The 16,729-nt window shown below is 60.7% G+C and overlaps 1 long non-coding RNA gene across 1 annotated transcript; it reads right to left on the bottom strand.

Moving 5' to 3' along the window:
* Positions 1-1,033: 1,033 nt before the first annotated feature.
* LOC136794695 (uncharacterized) lies at positions 1,034-2,736 on the bottom strand. Its single transcript, XR_010841806.1, has 2 exons — positions 2,096-2,736; positions 1,034-1,703 (listed from the first exon to the last, which is right to left on the bottom strand). It is a non-coding gene; the product is annotated as an uncharacterized lncRNA (long non-coding RNA).
* Between the last annotated feature and the right edge of the window lie 13,993 nt (positions 2,737-16,729).

The following is a 16,729-nucleotide window of genomic DNA, read 5'->3' as shown; positions in this document are numbered from 1 at the left end:
CATGGTCACGTGACCCGGGGGAAGCTTTGCGCCTCCCTGTGCCTCAGTTTCTGCATCTGCAGAGTGGGGGTAATAACACCCCCCGCGCCCCCGTGGGCCGCAGTGGAGACAGAGGGAGAGTGCCTGCAGGACCCTGGGGGTGCTCCCTGTGGGGGCTCAGGAAGTCTCAACAGGGATTTTTATCCCTTGTCTCTGACGTAGCGACTCCATAATGCCATGCACTTTGCCCCTGGCAGGGTCCCGTCGGGTCTCGGGCAGCAAGGACCACGGTCCTGGATGCCAGGACGCAGGCCTGCGGGCGCTGAGGCCGTGGGTGGTGCGTCTCTCAGAAGCTTTGCTTCTTTGGTGTGGGTGGAGGGAGTGGGTGTGGGTCGCTTTAGAAACTTCCCGGGGAGGTGCATGGGGTGGGGGGGAGGTGAGGACCTCGCCCCGAGGAAGCGGGGGACTCTGTCCTACGTCACACAGCTTCGTTCCAGCTGACTCCAGCCCTGACCTGCTCACGGAGCATCTGTCCACGACGCTGACTGTCCTGGTGGCCCCTGGTCATTCCTACCTGGAGGCTGAGGGAACAACAGGGGCTCCGGGAAGTGAGATCCGCGGACAAAAGGACACCTCTGTCGTCCCCCCTGCCCCCCCCCCCCCCCCGCGCTGGCCGCCCATCCCCCACCAGCCCCTGTTCGTGGCCCCAGGTCGGAGGTCATGGGCATAAACTCCGTCCTCAGATGTGCCTGGGGCTTTGTTTCCTGCCTCAGTCTTCCCGCTGGGGTTCGCAGCCCCATGACCCGGACTTTGCTGCCCGGCGCGGCCCCGCAGGACAGGAATCTCGCACGGCGGCCTGTGCGGAGGGAGAGCACAGAGGCCAGGCTCCTCCAGGACGTCTGCAGCGCTCATGAGCGGCTGTGTACATCCCAAGTCCCGGGGGTTAATCTCAAACAGCCAGATCAGAAACATGACTAAAAGCCCGGTTTGATACCTTTCCAGAAAGGACGCCAACCCCGAGTGGGGCAAAGGAGAGGCGGAAAGGAGGCAGGACAACTGATCTGCTCATGTTTACTTTCACACGGTCCGTGGTTTGGGGACAGCCTTTGACGAGCTGTCCTTCCTCCATCTTTTTATTCTCTCCCCCTCTTCCTTCCTCCTCGTCTGACTCCCTGGGAAGTTAGTCTTGGAATTTCAGGATGCGTGAGCCCAGCAAAGATGTGCTCTGTGTCAACGTCGACCCGGAACCCGGGGACCTGATGCCAGGGCAGCCCGTCTGGGTCCCCGCTGGAGGCACGGGGCCAAGAGGCTGCCACCCAGGAGCCAGGACTCCACTGGCCTGTTCGGTGGTTCACGGGCGGTGCTGGCTGGGACCCTGGGCCGGAAGCTGGGACGTCTATAAAACTCCCGCCCCCGGGAGCTCCCATAGAGCTGGTGGGAGGCCCTGGGGGTCCAGCCTCCAAGGCTCCCCCAAGAAACCCAGTCCAGCAGGCAGCAGGCGCTCCGGAATCCCTGAGTTCTTCACTGGAACTTGCGCCCGCTGGGCGGGGAGCACGCAGCGCCCACAGCCTGCTGGAGCCCCTTGCCTTCCCGCAGCGCACCCCCTTACAGACCAGGTGCTCTCCGTATCCAGGACTCCTTAAAATCAAACCAACGAGCCAGCTTCTCCCCGGTCCCGATCCCTGATCTCCATCCTCGTCAATACTCCTTCCGTTCTGCTAAGTCTGTTTCCAAAAAAGGAGAAACACACCAAAATAACACAAATAGGCCTGCCAGGCAAGAAGCCTCCTTGAGTCGGGAGGCTGGGGGAGGAAGACCTGGCAGGCGGCAGCTGGAGCCTCCTTAGGGGACGGAGGGGGCAGGGCAAGGGCGCCGGTGGGGGCCGTTGTTGGGAGAGGGGTCCCCGGGGGCTCCCAGGTGTGGGGACGCTCAGCCCTGGGAACTACCTCCCCACCTCCGGGGGTCTGCCGCCCCCCCCCCGGCCTCCCCAACTGTTTAGGGGGGAGGGAAGAGGATGAGGAGAAGGAAGGGGGACAGGGAAGCTCGCTGTCTGCCCATCCGGGCCCCCCGGCCTCTCTGGAGGAGCCCCCCGAGAGCTAGGCGCCCGTGTCCGCACCTGCAGCAGGTCGGGTCCATTCAGCTGGGCCCCGCCCTCGCTGGCCGACCCGAATCTGCCCACCAGAGGGGACCCAGCCACGGCCTCACCACCCGACGCTCGGATTCTCCACGCGACGCCCGCCCCTGCAGCGCCCTCGCCTCCACGTGGCCACTCGATTTGCTCTCCATGAAAGCAGACCGGTTTTGAACATATATCCCAGGCCTGTCTGGGCTGTCACCGCAGCTTGCAGTGTTCTCACCCGAGGCGTGTTTCTATCTGCTTTTTTATAGACCTGGGAAGGTGAGCGGCGGCCGGGGGGTGTCTCAGCTCCTTCCTTCGGCCGCCGACACAGAACTGCTCAGCCCGCCAGCTGCAGACCCAGCACGGCCCGGCTCTGCCATCGGCTTGCCGGGGACCGGGACCAGCCCCCCACCCCCTTCTCCCAGTGTTCAGTTTCCCCTGAGGTAAGTCGAGGGGGCGGGGCGGGCAGTTTCCAGCACTGCAGGGGTTCCAGGCAGGAGCCTGTGTGGGCTCAGTAGTGTCCCCCCAAATGTGTGTCCATCCAGAAGCTCTGAATGTGGCCTGATTTGGCAGCAGTGTCTTTGCAGATGTAATTAGTTAAGGATCTCGAGATGAGATGAGATCACCCTGGATTTAGCGTGGGCCCTACACCCAGCAACCGGTGTCCTTATAGGAGAGGTGAGACGCACAGGGCCACAAAGAAGAGGGTCACGTGAGGACAGAGACTGGGGCGATGCAGCCACAAGCCGGGGACGCCTGGGGCCAGCGGGAGCTGGAGGAAGCGGGAAGGACCCCCCCCCCAGGAGCCTCCAGAGGGGACACGGCCCTGAGACCCCTGGATCTTGGACTTCTTCTCATTTCAGTCCTGCCAGAGGCGTGGGAGCCCTTCGTGGGCACCGCTGGGGCCCTATAGCTGGGGCTCCGCCGCGGGTCCCGGGAGAGGCAGCCCCCCAGTTCCCGTAACGCCCGTGACTCAGGGTGTCTCCTGTGCTGCAGGGGCCAAGCTCGAGAACTGCGGCGTCGAGACCCAGCTCCCCCACTCGCTGGCGAGGAGACGTCGACGGGCTTCCCGCCTCGCGTAGCCTCGGCTAGTTCATCTGTGAAATGGGACCGGTGACAACCACCGGGAGGCCGCCCTGTGCTTTGGGGCAGTGATGCAGGGGGTGAGTCGTCCTCCACGGAGCTGAGGGTCCCCGAGCCTGGTGTGCGGGCTGCTCTCAGGGCCTCAGAGACAACCCTCAGCTCTCACCCCGCCTGGTGAGGAAGGGTGTGGTTCGCAGGCGAGGAGACGGTGGCCGCGGCCGTCCTCGCCGCCGGCCTCGGGGCAGCGACGGCCGTGCTCCACAGGTGCCCCGGAAGGCGGCTCGGCGCCGGCTTCGGCTGCCCAGGGGTGGCCTGGTGATTAATACCGCATCACTTGCTAATATCGGTGGTGTCGAACGGGCTGTGTCTCATTCTCACGAGCTCTCAAGCGTCATCCCGCCACTCAGACTAGGAAGCCGGGCCGTTTGCCACGACACGCAGGGCTGCGGGCAGAGGGGGGTCCAGACTCTGATCCGTGTGGCCCAAAGCTGCAGCCGCCACCTGCACACCGTCCTGCCCCAAAGGTGCCGTCACAGTGACTGCCCGGCATCCGGCACTCAGGCCCAGGAGAGACGCTTCTCACTCCAGAGGCGCGGGAGGCCTCCGCGGGCAGCGGGCGCCTGGACTGTTCCACCTGCGCTCGGACTCTCTGAAGCTCCAGGAGAACCATCCATCACCCGCCTCGCCTGCGTGGGGGACCCCGGAGCCGGGCGTTATGGCCGCCTACCAGCTTCGAGGCTCTCAGCCAGGCAGAGAAAAGCAGGGTCCAAATCACCAGCTTGCACGCAGAAAGCCTAGAATCAAGGAGAAGAAGGTTTTCGAAAAGCTAATAACTCTCTGAAAGCAGAAAAGTGTTTCCCCTAAGTTCTAGCCTGTGAGAAAGGAGGGGAGCCAGGGGCTGTATTCTAGCAACTTCCTCCACCCCAGAGGGGAAAAAGCCCGTCACCAGAAAAAGAAAGCCCCGCACTGCTCGTTACTGGCAAGTCCCGGTGGGGTAGATGTGTGGGAGCTGGGCCTCCGGAGCACAGAGCTGCTGGACGGTCACGCAGCTGGGCCGTGCGTGACCCGGGGGTGGGTTGCAGAGGTCACCTGGCTTGGAGTCAGTCCCGGATCCCACACCGGAGAGGGGGTCCGAGACGCGTTCCCCAGGAAGTCAACGTGAGGTCAGTGCTGGGTCCGCAGGGTCACCCGCCGGAGATGGGCCACGCGTGCTCATTGCAGAGCGTGGCTGGAGGAGGTCACCTGGGGAGACTCACTGGCTGCCTTGGGATGGAGGGAGAACCCATCACGAGAGGCTGGGGCTTGCTGGGCTGGCCTGGGATGGAGCTGCCCCCCTCGGCTGCCCTGGGTCCTCCTCCTGGACGGTGGGTTGAGACGCTGACCGTGAGACATGTGCCGGGGTCCCTGCAGAGTCCCAGGGATCAGCCCCCAGGAGACTTATGTCTGTAGGTACGTGGACCATTTTCCTGACAACAGCTAAAACGTCACCACTGTCACCGGAGCTCCCCCGGGCGCCCAGCTTGGCCCCTTCTTTCGCCATCTCAGCCCTCCCCCGACACCAGTTACTTCCCCCAGGAAGAAATGGAGGCTCAGAGAGGAGAGGAGAGGAGCTTAGGGTCATTTGCTGTTGCCCACGTGCTCACACTCTCCGTACCACTGGCCAGCAGGCAGGACGGCGCTGGGGTGACAGCAGGGGCCGCGGGAGTCCAGGGGGCAGGGGCAACGGGGCACGTGGGAGCAGGGGTGGGGGTAAGGGGCGATGCCCTGGGACACACACAGAGTCGGGAGCAGTCGGTGTGGAAGGAAGGACAGAAGCGAGGGCGCAAGTTCGCTTTCCGCAGAGAGTGACAGGCTATTCGCTCGATGGGAAACAGAATGAGATTAGATTTGTCCTTGAGAATCCTTCTCCCCCGCCCCCCCTCCCCCGGGATGATGTGTCCGCAGCGCAGCTGGCTCACACTTCAGGAGCAGGGCTGCCGCGGGGCATCCTTCCCTGTCGGGCAGACAGGGCGTTCCTTGTTCCCCAGCCCACGAGGGGTTCTGGCTCTGCAGGCCGGTTTGGTGTGACTAACATAGCTGCTGTGTTCCTGGCTGCGCGGTCTCCTGATTTCCCAGGGAATTGCAAGCTGCCGCCGGAAGAGCCACCCGGGGCTCCGCCTTCCCTCCTGACCGAGGTGCGGGCTGTGCGACCTGGCGGCGGCCTTCGCTCACCTTCACCGGAGCATCTGAACGTATGGATACAGGGGGGCTGCCCTAGAGGCAGGAGTCCCTTTTGGACGGTGCTACGATGCAGAGTCAGCTCCAGTTTGTCAGGCTTCCAAATGGACTGGCCCGGAATGACATCACGCTGGATGTTCACGAAGCCACACTCTTGCTGCCAGGGTTAAACGGGCGCCTCCCGTGTGCGAGGCTCTCCCCCGCACGGGAGTGACCACCCGGCCACAGCAGGGGGCACGCAGAGGTTAAGCAGCTGGTCCACCATCACATGTTAGGCAAAGAAAGGCCCATCTGGAGCCCAGGCCCTTGAATTCTGGTGTCTGCTCCTTTCCCTACGCTGATGGAGCTTCGGAAGGGGTGACCTTGAACATCCTTGGGGCCGTGAAATAAAAGGGAGGACCCGGTAAAAGCCTGGAAAAGGAGAATGAAGCAGAGGCGCCAGAGGCTTTAAAATGGGTGTCAGAAGTGTGGCCATGGGTGGGTTTCTTTCCTGTACTTTTTATGTCTCACGAACACACCATCAGTTCTCCAAGCAGCCAGGCCTCTGTGAGGATCAAACCTGGAAACAGGACGGGGCAGGAGGGAGTGGCTTCCAGCAGAGGGTGGGTGGTCTGGGGGGCTTGTTCAGGATACCGGCGGGCGCTCCCCTTGCGGATGGGGGGGTTTGCTCAGCTGGGAGGCGGCTCTGGCAGCCTGAGACCGGCTTTATATTTAGGTAGGGTAGGTGGCCGCCTACTGTGTGTGATATCACAGGCTCTGGGGGCCTCTTCCAAACCCCAAAATACCTTCTCCACCTGCTTCCTGGTGCCGGCAGTCTCTCTGATTGGAGGACAGCTCTCCGTCCCTGACTTAGAACAGAAGCTAGCTGGCTTCTCTGCGTCAGAGCCGACACCGAGTCGAGCCAGCTCTCTATCGAGGAGCAGGTGGGCAGAGGCTCTCAGCACTCAGGCCTCACCCGGGAAGGTTCTGCAGCCTCTGGGTCTCCTGGGGAACACTGGGCGCAAAAGGCAGTTGCTTCTGAACGTGTACTGAGCCCTGCCCCGAGCCAGGCCCTCTGCGAAGTGCCAGGGATGCCACAGGCAAGCTCCATACACCCCTGTTCGGAAGGATGTCGTTGTCCAGCAGGAAAGGCAGGTGAAACTGAGAGCCTCGCACATTAAACCATCTTACATTGCAACACACACACACACACACACACACACACACACACGCAGAGAGAGAGAGAGGGACTGGTTAATAAGAGAAGGGCATGTTAGCTGTGGTTTTGCAGACAAATAGGAGTTCTCTAGGCAATGAGTGGGGGAAGAGGTCTCCATGCAGGGGAAACAGCATGTGAGGACGTGTCAGAGAATCAGATCTATCTTTGAGTTTTCAAAGGTTTAGTCTAAGATATAGTCATCCCTCTTTGTGAACACGTTTGGCTTTCTGTAGGCTAGATTCCTAGAAATGAATTTGTGCAATCAAACGGTATGCTCTTTTACAATTTTTGTTAGCGTTGCAGAATCACCCAATAAGTAGACTTTACAGACTCGTGGTCACGAGTCTGTCCAGTGATTTCCGTACGTCATTTGCTCATGGCGACAGGAGCAGTTTGCAAAGATGACGGCCCAGGGGGGTGCAGCAGGTGGGAGGAGTTGGGTCACTGCATGTCTTTGAAAGCCCGGAGGCTCTCCCCACGGGTCAGGGGCCGCCCTGGGATTTCTGGAGGAGGCAGCTGTGAAAACACCTGAAGATGAGGCAGGGCAGACCACTGGCTGCGTCCAAGAGCCCTCTTCCCACACGTGGCCGGGAGACCCTTGTAAATAATTTCCACTTCTTGCTCCCAGTTTAACTGAGGAGGGGTCTCTGCCTCCCAGGGGACCTGAGGATAAAGAAAGGACAGAAAAGAGGGGGATTTGTTTTTTAAAAATTTTATTGAAGTATAGTTGATTTACAATGTTTTGTTAAATTCTTCTGTGCAGCAAAGTGACTCAGTTATACATATATATATATATTCTTTTCCATTATGGTTTATCACAGAATATTGAATATAGTTCCGTGTACTATACAGTAAGACCTTGTGTATCCGTTCTCTATATGATAGTTTTCCTCTGTTAATCCCAAACTTCCATTCCTTCCCTCCCTCCCCCCTCTCCATGGCAACCACAAGTCTGTTCTCTATATCTGTGAATCTTTTTGTTTTGTAGATACGTTGATTTGTACTGTATTTTAGATTCCACATATAAGTGGTATTATATGGTATTTGTCTTTCTCTGTCTGACTTCACTCAGTATGATAGTCTCTGGGTCCATCCACGTTGCTCCAAATGGCATTATTTCATTCTTTTTGATGGCTGAGTAATATTCCATTGTGTATACATAGCATTATACACACACACACACACACACACACACACACACACACCACATCTTAAAAGAGGATGATTTAAAACACCACACTCATGAACCCCTCTTGGCTTAACCATGGGCCGGAAGCATGGAGGGGGACAGGAGTGGGGTCAAGAAGAACCTACACCTGGAGGACCAGAGGTGGCCCGCCTGCCCTGCCTGACCTCGTTTGTCCATCTCCAGAATGGGGGTAACAGCTCCACCTTGCAGGGACGTGCAGGGACGGGAGGCAGTCAAGGGCTTGCATGTCCTATGTGCTCCTGAAACAGCGGCTCTGGACCTCACCGGTGCCTCTTCCACGGGGAATGGCGCCCAGATCCTCCTTGTGGGGTGACCCTTTGTGACCCTCTGTGTGTCATTCCCTGGTGCCCACGGCCAGCTCACCCCAACCCCTCCGGGGACAGTGAGGCTGACGTTGCATCCGTGGCTCACAGGCTCCCTCGAGGGATCGTGAGGTCACCGAGGCTCACACAGGCCAGTGTGACCTCCCTCGAGACGATCGCTCCTCTGGCCTGGTGATCGTACGGGGCGATCTGGCTTGGCTCTCACCTCGGGAAGGGCGGACACGGCCTCATCTGTCAGGGGGGCACCTGCCGTGCGGGTGGGGTGAGGAAGCTTGCCCAGGACGACCCAGCAGCTGGTGGCAGGGTCCAGGCCAGCGGACTGTTTTCCCTACATTTATTTTTATTGCTCTGAGTGCTTTTTATTAAAGCGTGCCACCCGACAGCCAACTGGCTGGGAGCAGGACCCGCAATGGGATTTGGTCTAACTTTCCAGCCACGTGACGTGGAGCCTGTTTGGTGCAGGTCCCAGAGGTGGTTCCGCAGCAGCTCTGCGCTGCAGGTGCCTCACCTGCCCACCCTCACCTGTGGGTCCACTTGGAGGGGGGAGTAAGCCCGAGGCTGGCGACGTCAGATCCCTGGGTGTACCTGGGCCGGACCCAGCCTGGAGCCTCCGGCACGTCTGCTCAGCCGCCGCCTCCCTGGCCACGATGGATCCCTCACCTGTCTCTCCCTCCTCCCAGGAGCTGCGATGTTGACCTTCCCCTCCCGGCCATCTTCTGGCCCATTCCTGGTTCTATAACTAACCAAGTCGGCCCTGAGCACAGAGGCTGATGGTCCTTCATTGCACGAGGAGATGAGAGACGCGCTATTCTCTCAGAAAAGGAAAGAAAAAGAGCCATTGTCCCTGCTCCCGACTCCTTTTCTGAGTCCAGCCTGGCTGTTTCCTTCCGCTCTCAGCCACCGCCCACGGTGGGGAGAGAGAAAGCCCTTTGATGTGTGAGGTTGCTTCTCTGCCTCCTGTAATAAGGAAGATTCTGAAAGGTCAAATAAGACAGAACGGTGCTCTGTGCTTTGGGGGTGGAGGGCAGCCCACACCCTTATCGGTGGGGCCGGTGCCCTCCTGGCTGCCGTGAGTGTGGCGCGTGACTCGGGGCTGCGCCCCCAAGCCCCTGGGGGTGCCTGTCTCTCCTCCCATCACACTGCCCCCCTGCCCGTTGCCCTCCCACCACTCGGCCTTTCTTACCAAGCACCCTCTGCCACAGGGCCTTTGCACGGGCTGTTCTCTAGGCTGGATTTCTGTCCTCCCAGTATCTCCATGGTTTCTCTCTCACATCATTCGAGTCTATGCTTAACTGTCCCCCCTCAGAGAGGCCTTCCTGACCCCCCCCGCCATGTCACACAGCAGCCCCTTCAGCAGCCCCAACGGCAGGCAGACTTATGATCTCCTAACATATTATCTATTCGTTCCTCAGTCTGGAACGTAAGCTCCACGCACACAGATTTCCCTGCCGCGTCTCCAGAGGTGAGCCCAGCGCGCCGCGGGCGCTCAGCCAGTGTTCGCTGGGAGCGGAAAGTCGTGGGAAGTGCTCCAGGGAAGAGGGGAGGCGCCTCCCAAAGCCGCTCTCACTCCGGGGCTGTGGTGCTGTCCTTGGTCCCAGAGTTCTGGGACCTTCATGTTTTTGTGCTTCTTGCCTGGTGCCTCACCCTCCCCTGAGCCAATTATCCAATTAGAAAGAGCTAAACCCATCCCTTCTTAGGCTGTAACTTGAGGAACTGACGCCACGCAGGGTCCACAGTGAAGCAAGTGTGTCGCCAGGATCAGGACTGGCACTTTACCTGGGGCCTCACCTGTAAGGGGCTCCGTGGAGCCTCGGATGCCCAGGAGCAGCGGCTGATGGGTGGGGCTTGGGGGCTCGTGGGGGGTCTTACCGCAGGGGCTTCTGCATGCATCTCGTTTCCACAAAAGGCTTGGCGGCCTGCAATGTCTGGAGCCCTTAGGCCTGAAGGACGGTGAGTCTTCTGCCCTGTTGGAACCGACCAATGGACATACCAGGGCCCCCACTGTGACGTCACAGGCAGACCATGGCCCAAAGGGACCCCACAGACAGAGCAGCCACTACTGGGACCCCACGGACAGACCAGGGCCCCCACCGGGAACCCACGGTCAGATCTGTGCCCCACCGGGATGCCACGGACAGATCACGGCCCCCACCGGGACCCCACACACAGACCAGACCCCACCGGGACCCCATGGACAGACCAGGGCCCCCACCATACCCAGTGGAAAGGCCAGGGACCCCACCGGGACCCAATGCACACTCCAGAGCCCCCACTGTGACGTCACAGGCAGACCATTCCCCAAAGAGACCCCACAGACAGAGCAGCCCCTACTGGGACCCCACAGACAGACCAGGGCCCCCACCGGAACCCAACACACAGACCAGACCCCAGTGGGACCCCACGGACAGACCAGTGTCCCCACCAGACCCAATGGGCAGGCCAGGGACCCCACCGGGACCCAACGCACACACCAGGGCCCCCACTGTGACGTCACAGGCAGACCCCAGCTTTAGGCGTCAGCAGAGGCTCGCAGGGCAAATGGGGGCTGGGTGAGGCAGCGGGGGCAGCTCGGGCAGCGGATGTGATACGGGCTGCACGAGGCTGGGGCGGCTGAGGGGCCCACAGCCCGCCGCCCTCTGGGCCCCTGACATTCTCGCCTTGAACCGGGCCGTTCCCAGAGCTGGGGCGCCACGGAGGCAGCCAGAGGAGGGCTGTGGTCCGACCGCAGACCGCCAAGGGCTGACGCTGCCGTGAACTGGCCGCTTAGGCTGGGAGGACAGGGACTCACCCGCGAGGGGCTGAGGCAGCCCCTTGAGCCTCTGCTGGCGGCACCTCCCGGCCGCATGACCTGCGGGCGGGGCGACCCAGGGCCCCGGAGAAGCTGTGTGGGCCTGCATTCGGGGGGATGGAGCTGGAGGAGGCCTGGAGACCCTGCACAGTACCCCCGCCTCACGGGGCAGGTGGGGAGACCGAGGCCTAGAGAGGGGAGGAGACTGGGTTCCACACACAGAGCAGGACAGTGGCCGAGTCCCGCCAGGACTGGGGGCACCAGCTCAGGGGCCGACGGCGGGGGGGCCGGAGTCCTGCCCGAGTGCCAGGATGGCCTCCTTGATGAGGGGCTCTGGAAGGTCGCCTGCGGGAGCGAGAGGAGAAGGAAGGTGGTGTGTCCAGGTAGGCGTGTGAAGACGTGTGCGTGCTGTGTTTGCAGGTGTGTGAGCTGTGCGCGTACACGCATGAGCGAGCGTGTGCGTGTGCGTGCGTGTGTGGGCGTGCGCGTGCAGGGTAGACGCGGGGTGGGGCGTGCGTGCAAGGGCTGCACTGAGGGACGCCGGGGGTCTCACGGCCTGTGTGTCCAGCTCGGGGCAGGCCCGGGGCTGGCGGGACCAGGGGGCCCCGTGCTGGAGTGTGGGCTGTGCGGGACCCAAGGCCGAGGTCAGCGGAGGAGGAAAGGCTGGGCGGGGCGGGTGGGCTACGGTGGCCTCCAGAGGGGCCCTTGCACGTCCCTCCGATGGCGGGTGAGATTCTCTGGGAAAGTCAGGTGAATGGTTTGGTGGAGATGCTGGCATGTGTGTGTGTGTGTGTGTGTGTGTGTGTGTGTGTGTGTGTGTGTGTGGTGTGCGCGTGCGTGTGTGTGTGTGTGTGTGTGTGTGGTGTGCGCGTGCGTGTGTGTGTGCGTGTGTGTGTGTGTGTGTGGTGTGCGCGTGTGGGGCTGGGGCACAGTCAGGAGGAGGAGGGCTTGTCTGACAGCCAAGAAACAGCCCCTCGCGCCCTCCTCCAGGTTTGCGGCGCAGACCCCGCCTCTCTGCTCGCCCCTCTCTCTGCAGGGTGAGTGGCCCCCATCGCAGAGGGCCCGGTGGAGGGCAGCTTGGAGGCAGAGGGGGCGCCCACCCCGTCCGTGCGCAACGGCGCGCACAGCGGGCTCCTTTGGGGACCAAGATTCTGAACGCGGGAGGGAGCTCGGGCCCATTGCGCATGAGCTCATGCAGGAATAATGAGGGGAAAGAGGCTGTGATGACAGAGTCTGTGTCTAATAAAGGGAAATGTATTCAGTGCTTTCCAGAGGAGCCTGAGTGCTTGTTGGCCTTAAAACAAAAGCACCACGTGCCAGCCTGCGGTTTGCCCCTGACCGACACAGGAGGCTGCAGAGACCCCACCCCAGAGGCAAGAGCCCAGGGGGATGCCGCCCCCGGCCCCCGTGGAGTCGCCTTCTCCAGGGCAAGCCCCCTGCTCTTTCCTCCGTTTCCCCTCTCTTGCTTGGATTAGCACGGACATGTCGTAATCGGTCTCCTGCCCCTCTCCCCCCCCCGCCCCCCGCTCACCTCTCCACGGAGCCACAGGAATAACCTTTCCGAGTGCACATTTATCTCGGTCACTCCTCTGCTCCAACACCCTCCACGGCTCCTTATACTTTTCACGGTAAAGTCCTGCATCGCGCCCTGCCCTGGATCCCATCCGCGGAGGTCCCGTTGCCTCTCAGGGCTGCGTGTGGGCCCCAGGGCCTGGGCTCCTGGGCTCCTGCTTCCCGGGCTGGTGCTGGTCCACAGCTCTCTGCTGGCTCTGGCCCCCAGAGGTAGCGGCCACCTCCCCACCTCGCCCTTGCGGTGGCGGCGCTGGGAGCAGATCTGCTGAATGGATGAAACTGCAAATCAGAGACACGCGGTATTTCCCTGGGAGATGAGAAATCAGGGCCTCGGCAGGCAGGGCCTGATGGGATTTTTTTTCTGCCTGCAATTTAGGCACTGAGGGTCTGCCTAAGGGAGCCCCCAGCCAGGCCTGCCTCCCGGGAGCCGGCCCCTCTGGGAGGAGCTTTTGGCAGCAGGTGCGGCCTCGAGACGCCAGCAGCCAGCCCGGCCTCGCAGCCGGCGCCTGTAACTGCAGGGCTCCGAGCTTCACCAGAGTGGCTTGTACTTATGACCGTAATGTGACTTAGTGAGGAGAAATTTGAGTCAGGGAAGGCTCTGGGCGAGGGAGCACCCCTCTTGCTTCCAGTGAAAAGAGGGTTATGTTGCCTCCGGCGGCAGAGGGCAGCTGCTCTGTGTGTGTGTGTGTGTGTGTGTGTGTGCGCGTGTGCGCGCGTGCATGTGTGTGCATGTTCTAATCTCTTTCTAAAACCCCAGCGAGCTCACGGGGAGCATCAGTGAATATTTACTAACTTGCTTTTTTTTTTTTCCAAAAAAGTAATTTTGCTGTCTGGTTATTAAATCTACTTTATTGCTACAAAAAGACCTCCCATCCATTAACGTGAGGGGCGCCTGTTGAAGGCTGCGTTCAGCCACCAGTGTTCCTCCTTGTTCCGGAGCAGGGGAGGCTGGTTTCGGGGCTCACGGCCGCAGTTCTGGGGTCCTGACATCCTCCTGTCTTTGCTCGGAGACCTTAAGAGATGCAGATTTCTCTCCAGCTGCAGGGGGATAAGGTTCCCCGGGCTGATCTGCCCCGAAAACTGGAGTCCCCACTGGGCCGGGCCTCCTCACAGCGGGAGAGGTTAGTGGTTTCCTGCTTATCTTGGGAAGCCTTGCCCAGGAGGCCCTCAGGCCCGATGCCAAGACCCAGTGGCCCACGGGGGTTCAGTGCTGTGGCTGGGAAGTCAGAATGAGTGAACGACTCTCCCATCTGCCGTCGCGAACACCTTGAGCCGGAGAAGGTCCAGGTTCAACCCACTGACGTGCTCTCGGGGACGGGCGGGCGCACGGGAGCAGAGAGCCACGAAGCAGGGCTGGGGCTGCAGAGGGGCAGTGCCGTCTCATCAGGGTCCACCCTCGGGAGTTACCGCCCCAGCACCTGGGAGGTTCTGAGCTGGCCCATCTGTCCCCATGTCTGACTGAGGTGTCCAGATGGCCACAGCCTAAACGGCGCCTGGCTCCGGAGCAGAGGTAAGGTGGGCTGTGGGCGGGGCTGGTGAGGACGGTCAAGCTGGGCCCCGGGGTGTCGGGAGGGCTCAGCTGTCCCCTCTGAGGACAGGAAGGAAAATGGACCAGTTAAGAAAGCATCCCATGGGCTTCCCTGGTGGCGCAGTGGTTGAGAGTCCGCCTGCCCATGCAGGGGACGCGGGTTCGTGTCCTGGTCCGGGAAGATCCCACGTGCCGCGGAGCGGCTGGGCCCGTGAGCCGTGGCTGCTGAGCCTGCGCGTCCGGAGCCTGTGCTCCGCAACGGGAGAGGCCACAACAGTGAGAGGCCCGCATACCGCAAAAAAAAAAAAAAAAAAAAGAAAGAAAGCATCCCACAGCATCTCTCCTGGAAATGCCATTTTTTCAGCCATAGGCCCAGAACCCGGCCAGCCGCCCAAGGGGCTTGTGAGCCGGGAGGGAGAATTTACTGCTTTCCTCTGGCCTGTCCCACCTATCCCGCCTGTGCCGACCTGAGGGGCTGCAAGGCCGCGCCCAGGCCCCGACGCTCAGCCCAGCTCGGCCTCCGAGCCGTGCGGCCGAAGGCACGACAACTTCTGTCCGCAGCCCGTGTTGCCCGGATACCAACTTGGGGACCAGGTGGCTGGTTTTGTCCTTTAAGTACTGGGGGTGGCAGTGAAGGGAGCCCCTCTGGACAGCCTCAGCTGGACATCTGGATGGAAACCAGGGAAGAGTTGGTGCCAGGCCTCCGTGGGGGGCGTGAGGGATGGGATTGTGTGGGGACCCACAGCTGGGGTCCTGGACTTGGCAGCCCACCTCTGCCATCTCCTAGCCACCTGAGCCGGGCTCTGGGTTCCCATCTGGGAGCCTGGGTTTCCTGGTGATAAAGCGGGGGCCACAGTGCCTGCTGGGTGGACGTGACAGGTAACAGTTTACTCGGGGAGATGCCCGCAGCGCGGGGGGCATATTCACGCATGGCTCCGCGAAGCGTTGAGTCCCCGGCTGGACGTGGCAGGTGGATCCAGGGGATCCAGCAGGTGGCACAGGGCTGCAGCCGGTGCACAGCAGGCTGGCTGCCACCCATGGACCCGGGGTAGCAAAACACATGAGTGATCAGGAACGTTGGACAGACTGTCTTTCTCTGATTCTTTTCTCTGAGACCTGGCTGGGTTCTCTGAGCCCGAAGTCAGGCCATACAGTTTCTGACTCCGTAAACGCGGGGGCCAGGGCACTTTGTATGTTTGTCCACTCACTCATTTGCTCCTGCGGCAGACGACGTGACGATCCCCCCGGAGGAGCCGGGTGTCAGCAGGAGCAGGGAATAGGCAGTGAACGCGGCGGCCCCCGCCTGCGCAGAGGGCCAGGTCCCTGGGGAGATAAGCAGGAGCAAAATCATTCAGTGACCCTGGTGAGAAAGGGACAGTCGTCGGAGCTGTAAGTTAGAGCCGAGATGGGAGCCTCGCTATGGGCCGTTCCGGGCTGGGGAGCATGTCCAGCCAGACTGCGAACCAAAGCTCAGGGGTCGCCAGGGGCCCCAGGTGAGAAAGCGAGGTGTCCGAGCCGTCCACCCGAAGTCAGCCTTGCAGCTGGCTTCTCTGGGTCACGGCACGATGACAGCTGAACCAGGTCATGTGGCACCAGACACGCTTTGGTCTTGCATTAAGTTTCCCTCGAAAACCATAAGCGGCTCCTGAGAGGGCGGCCTTTACCTTCCTTGGACTCTGAAGCTTGGAGGTCCAAAGGGCATTCGGGGGGACATTAATCGGCCCTTGGTTTAGCTTCTGGCCGACTTCATGCCCAGCTCCACCCCGTGGCCGAGGCCAGTGCCACCCACGCAGGTGTCCCAGGCTCCTCATCGAGGTCTTTTCCCAGCAGGGCCATTGTGTCATATCATATCGTATCGCATCACATATCACATCGCATCGTAACACACATCATATCGCATCGCATCGTATATCATGTCGTATTCTACTGTGCTCTGTCAGTCAACTCTTTTAATGACATAGGATCATCCACATTGGAAAACCAAAGGCATATCAAATATGCTTTTCCCTTTAGACGCCCCCGTGTTGCGTCTAACCCGACACCACCCAAGAGGAATGGGAGGGCTTGGTGCACCCTTAACTTTTCAAAGCAGGTTAATCCTCACTATGGCACTGTCTTCTTTGCCCAGGACAGAGGCTGGACTGACCCTCTGACCCTGTGTTCCCACCTGGGGACCGGGGACAAGGACCAGAGCTCCACTGACTGAAGGCGTGGCTGCTCTGGATTCCCTAGGAGGCAGGTTTCCCGTCTGGATCTGAGTTCCCCCAGATCTTCTTGGAGGAAGGACTGGGCGTGCAAGCTGACGGCCAGGAGGTGCTTGGGGTAAAAGGATGAGGACGCCTAACGCTGAGCTGTCCTTCAACCCTGTAGGGCAGGGTTAGCACCCTTGGTTACCCGTGTACAGTCAGCGATGCTAATTCTAATCCCTAAGGTGGGATCCAGCTGGACCACCAGCCACCATAGCCAACTCTCCCTCCAGACCGGCCACCTCACAACCTCCCCGAACAATTAGATTTGATACAGGGGCCCTCCTCCCATATCCAAGAGGTAGCTCCACTCCAGTCCCAGAAACTAGGATTATAAAGGCAGAGAAACACGAGACAGAGATGCAGGCAGAAGCTGAGAGGGAGGACACGTCAGAAAACCAGATCTACCTTTGAGTTTTCAAAGGTTTAGTCTCAAATGTAGTCAGAAAAGTATCAAAACATGAAA

This window comes from Kogia breviceps, chromosome 8 (assembly GCF_026419965.1).
Source record: "Kogia breviceps isolate mKogBre1 chromosome 8, mKogBre1 haplotype 1, whole genome shotgun sequence".
Lineage (NCBI taxonomy): Eukaryota > Metazoa > Chordata > Mammalia > Artiodactyla > Physeteridae > Kogia > Kogia breviceps.
This window is presented reverse-complemented; position numbering and strand designations above follow the sequence as displayed.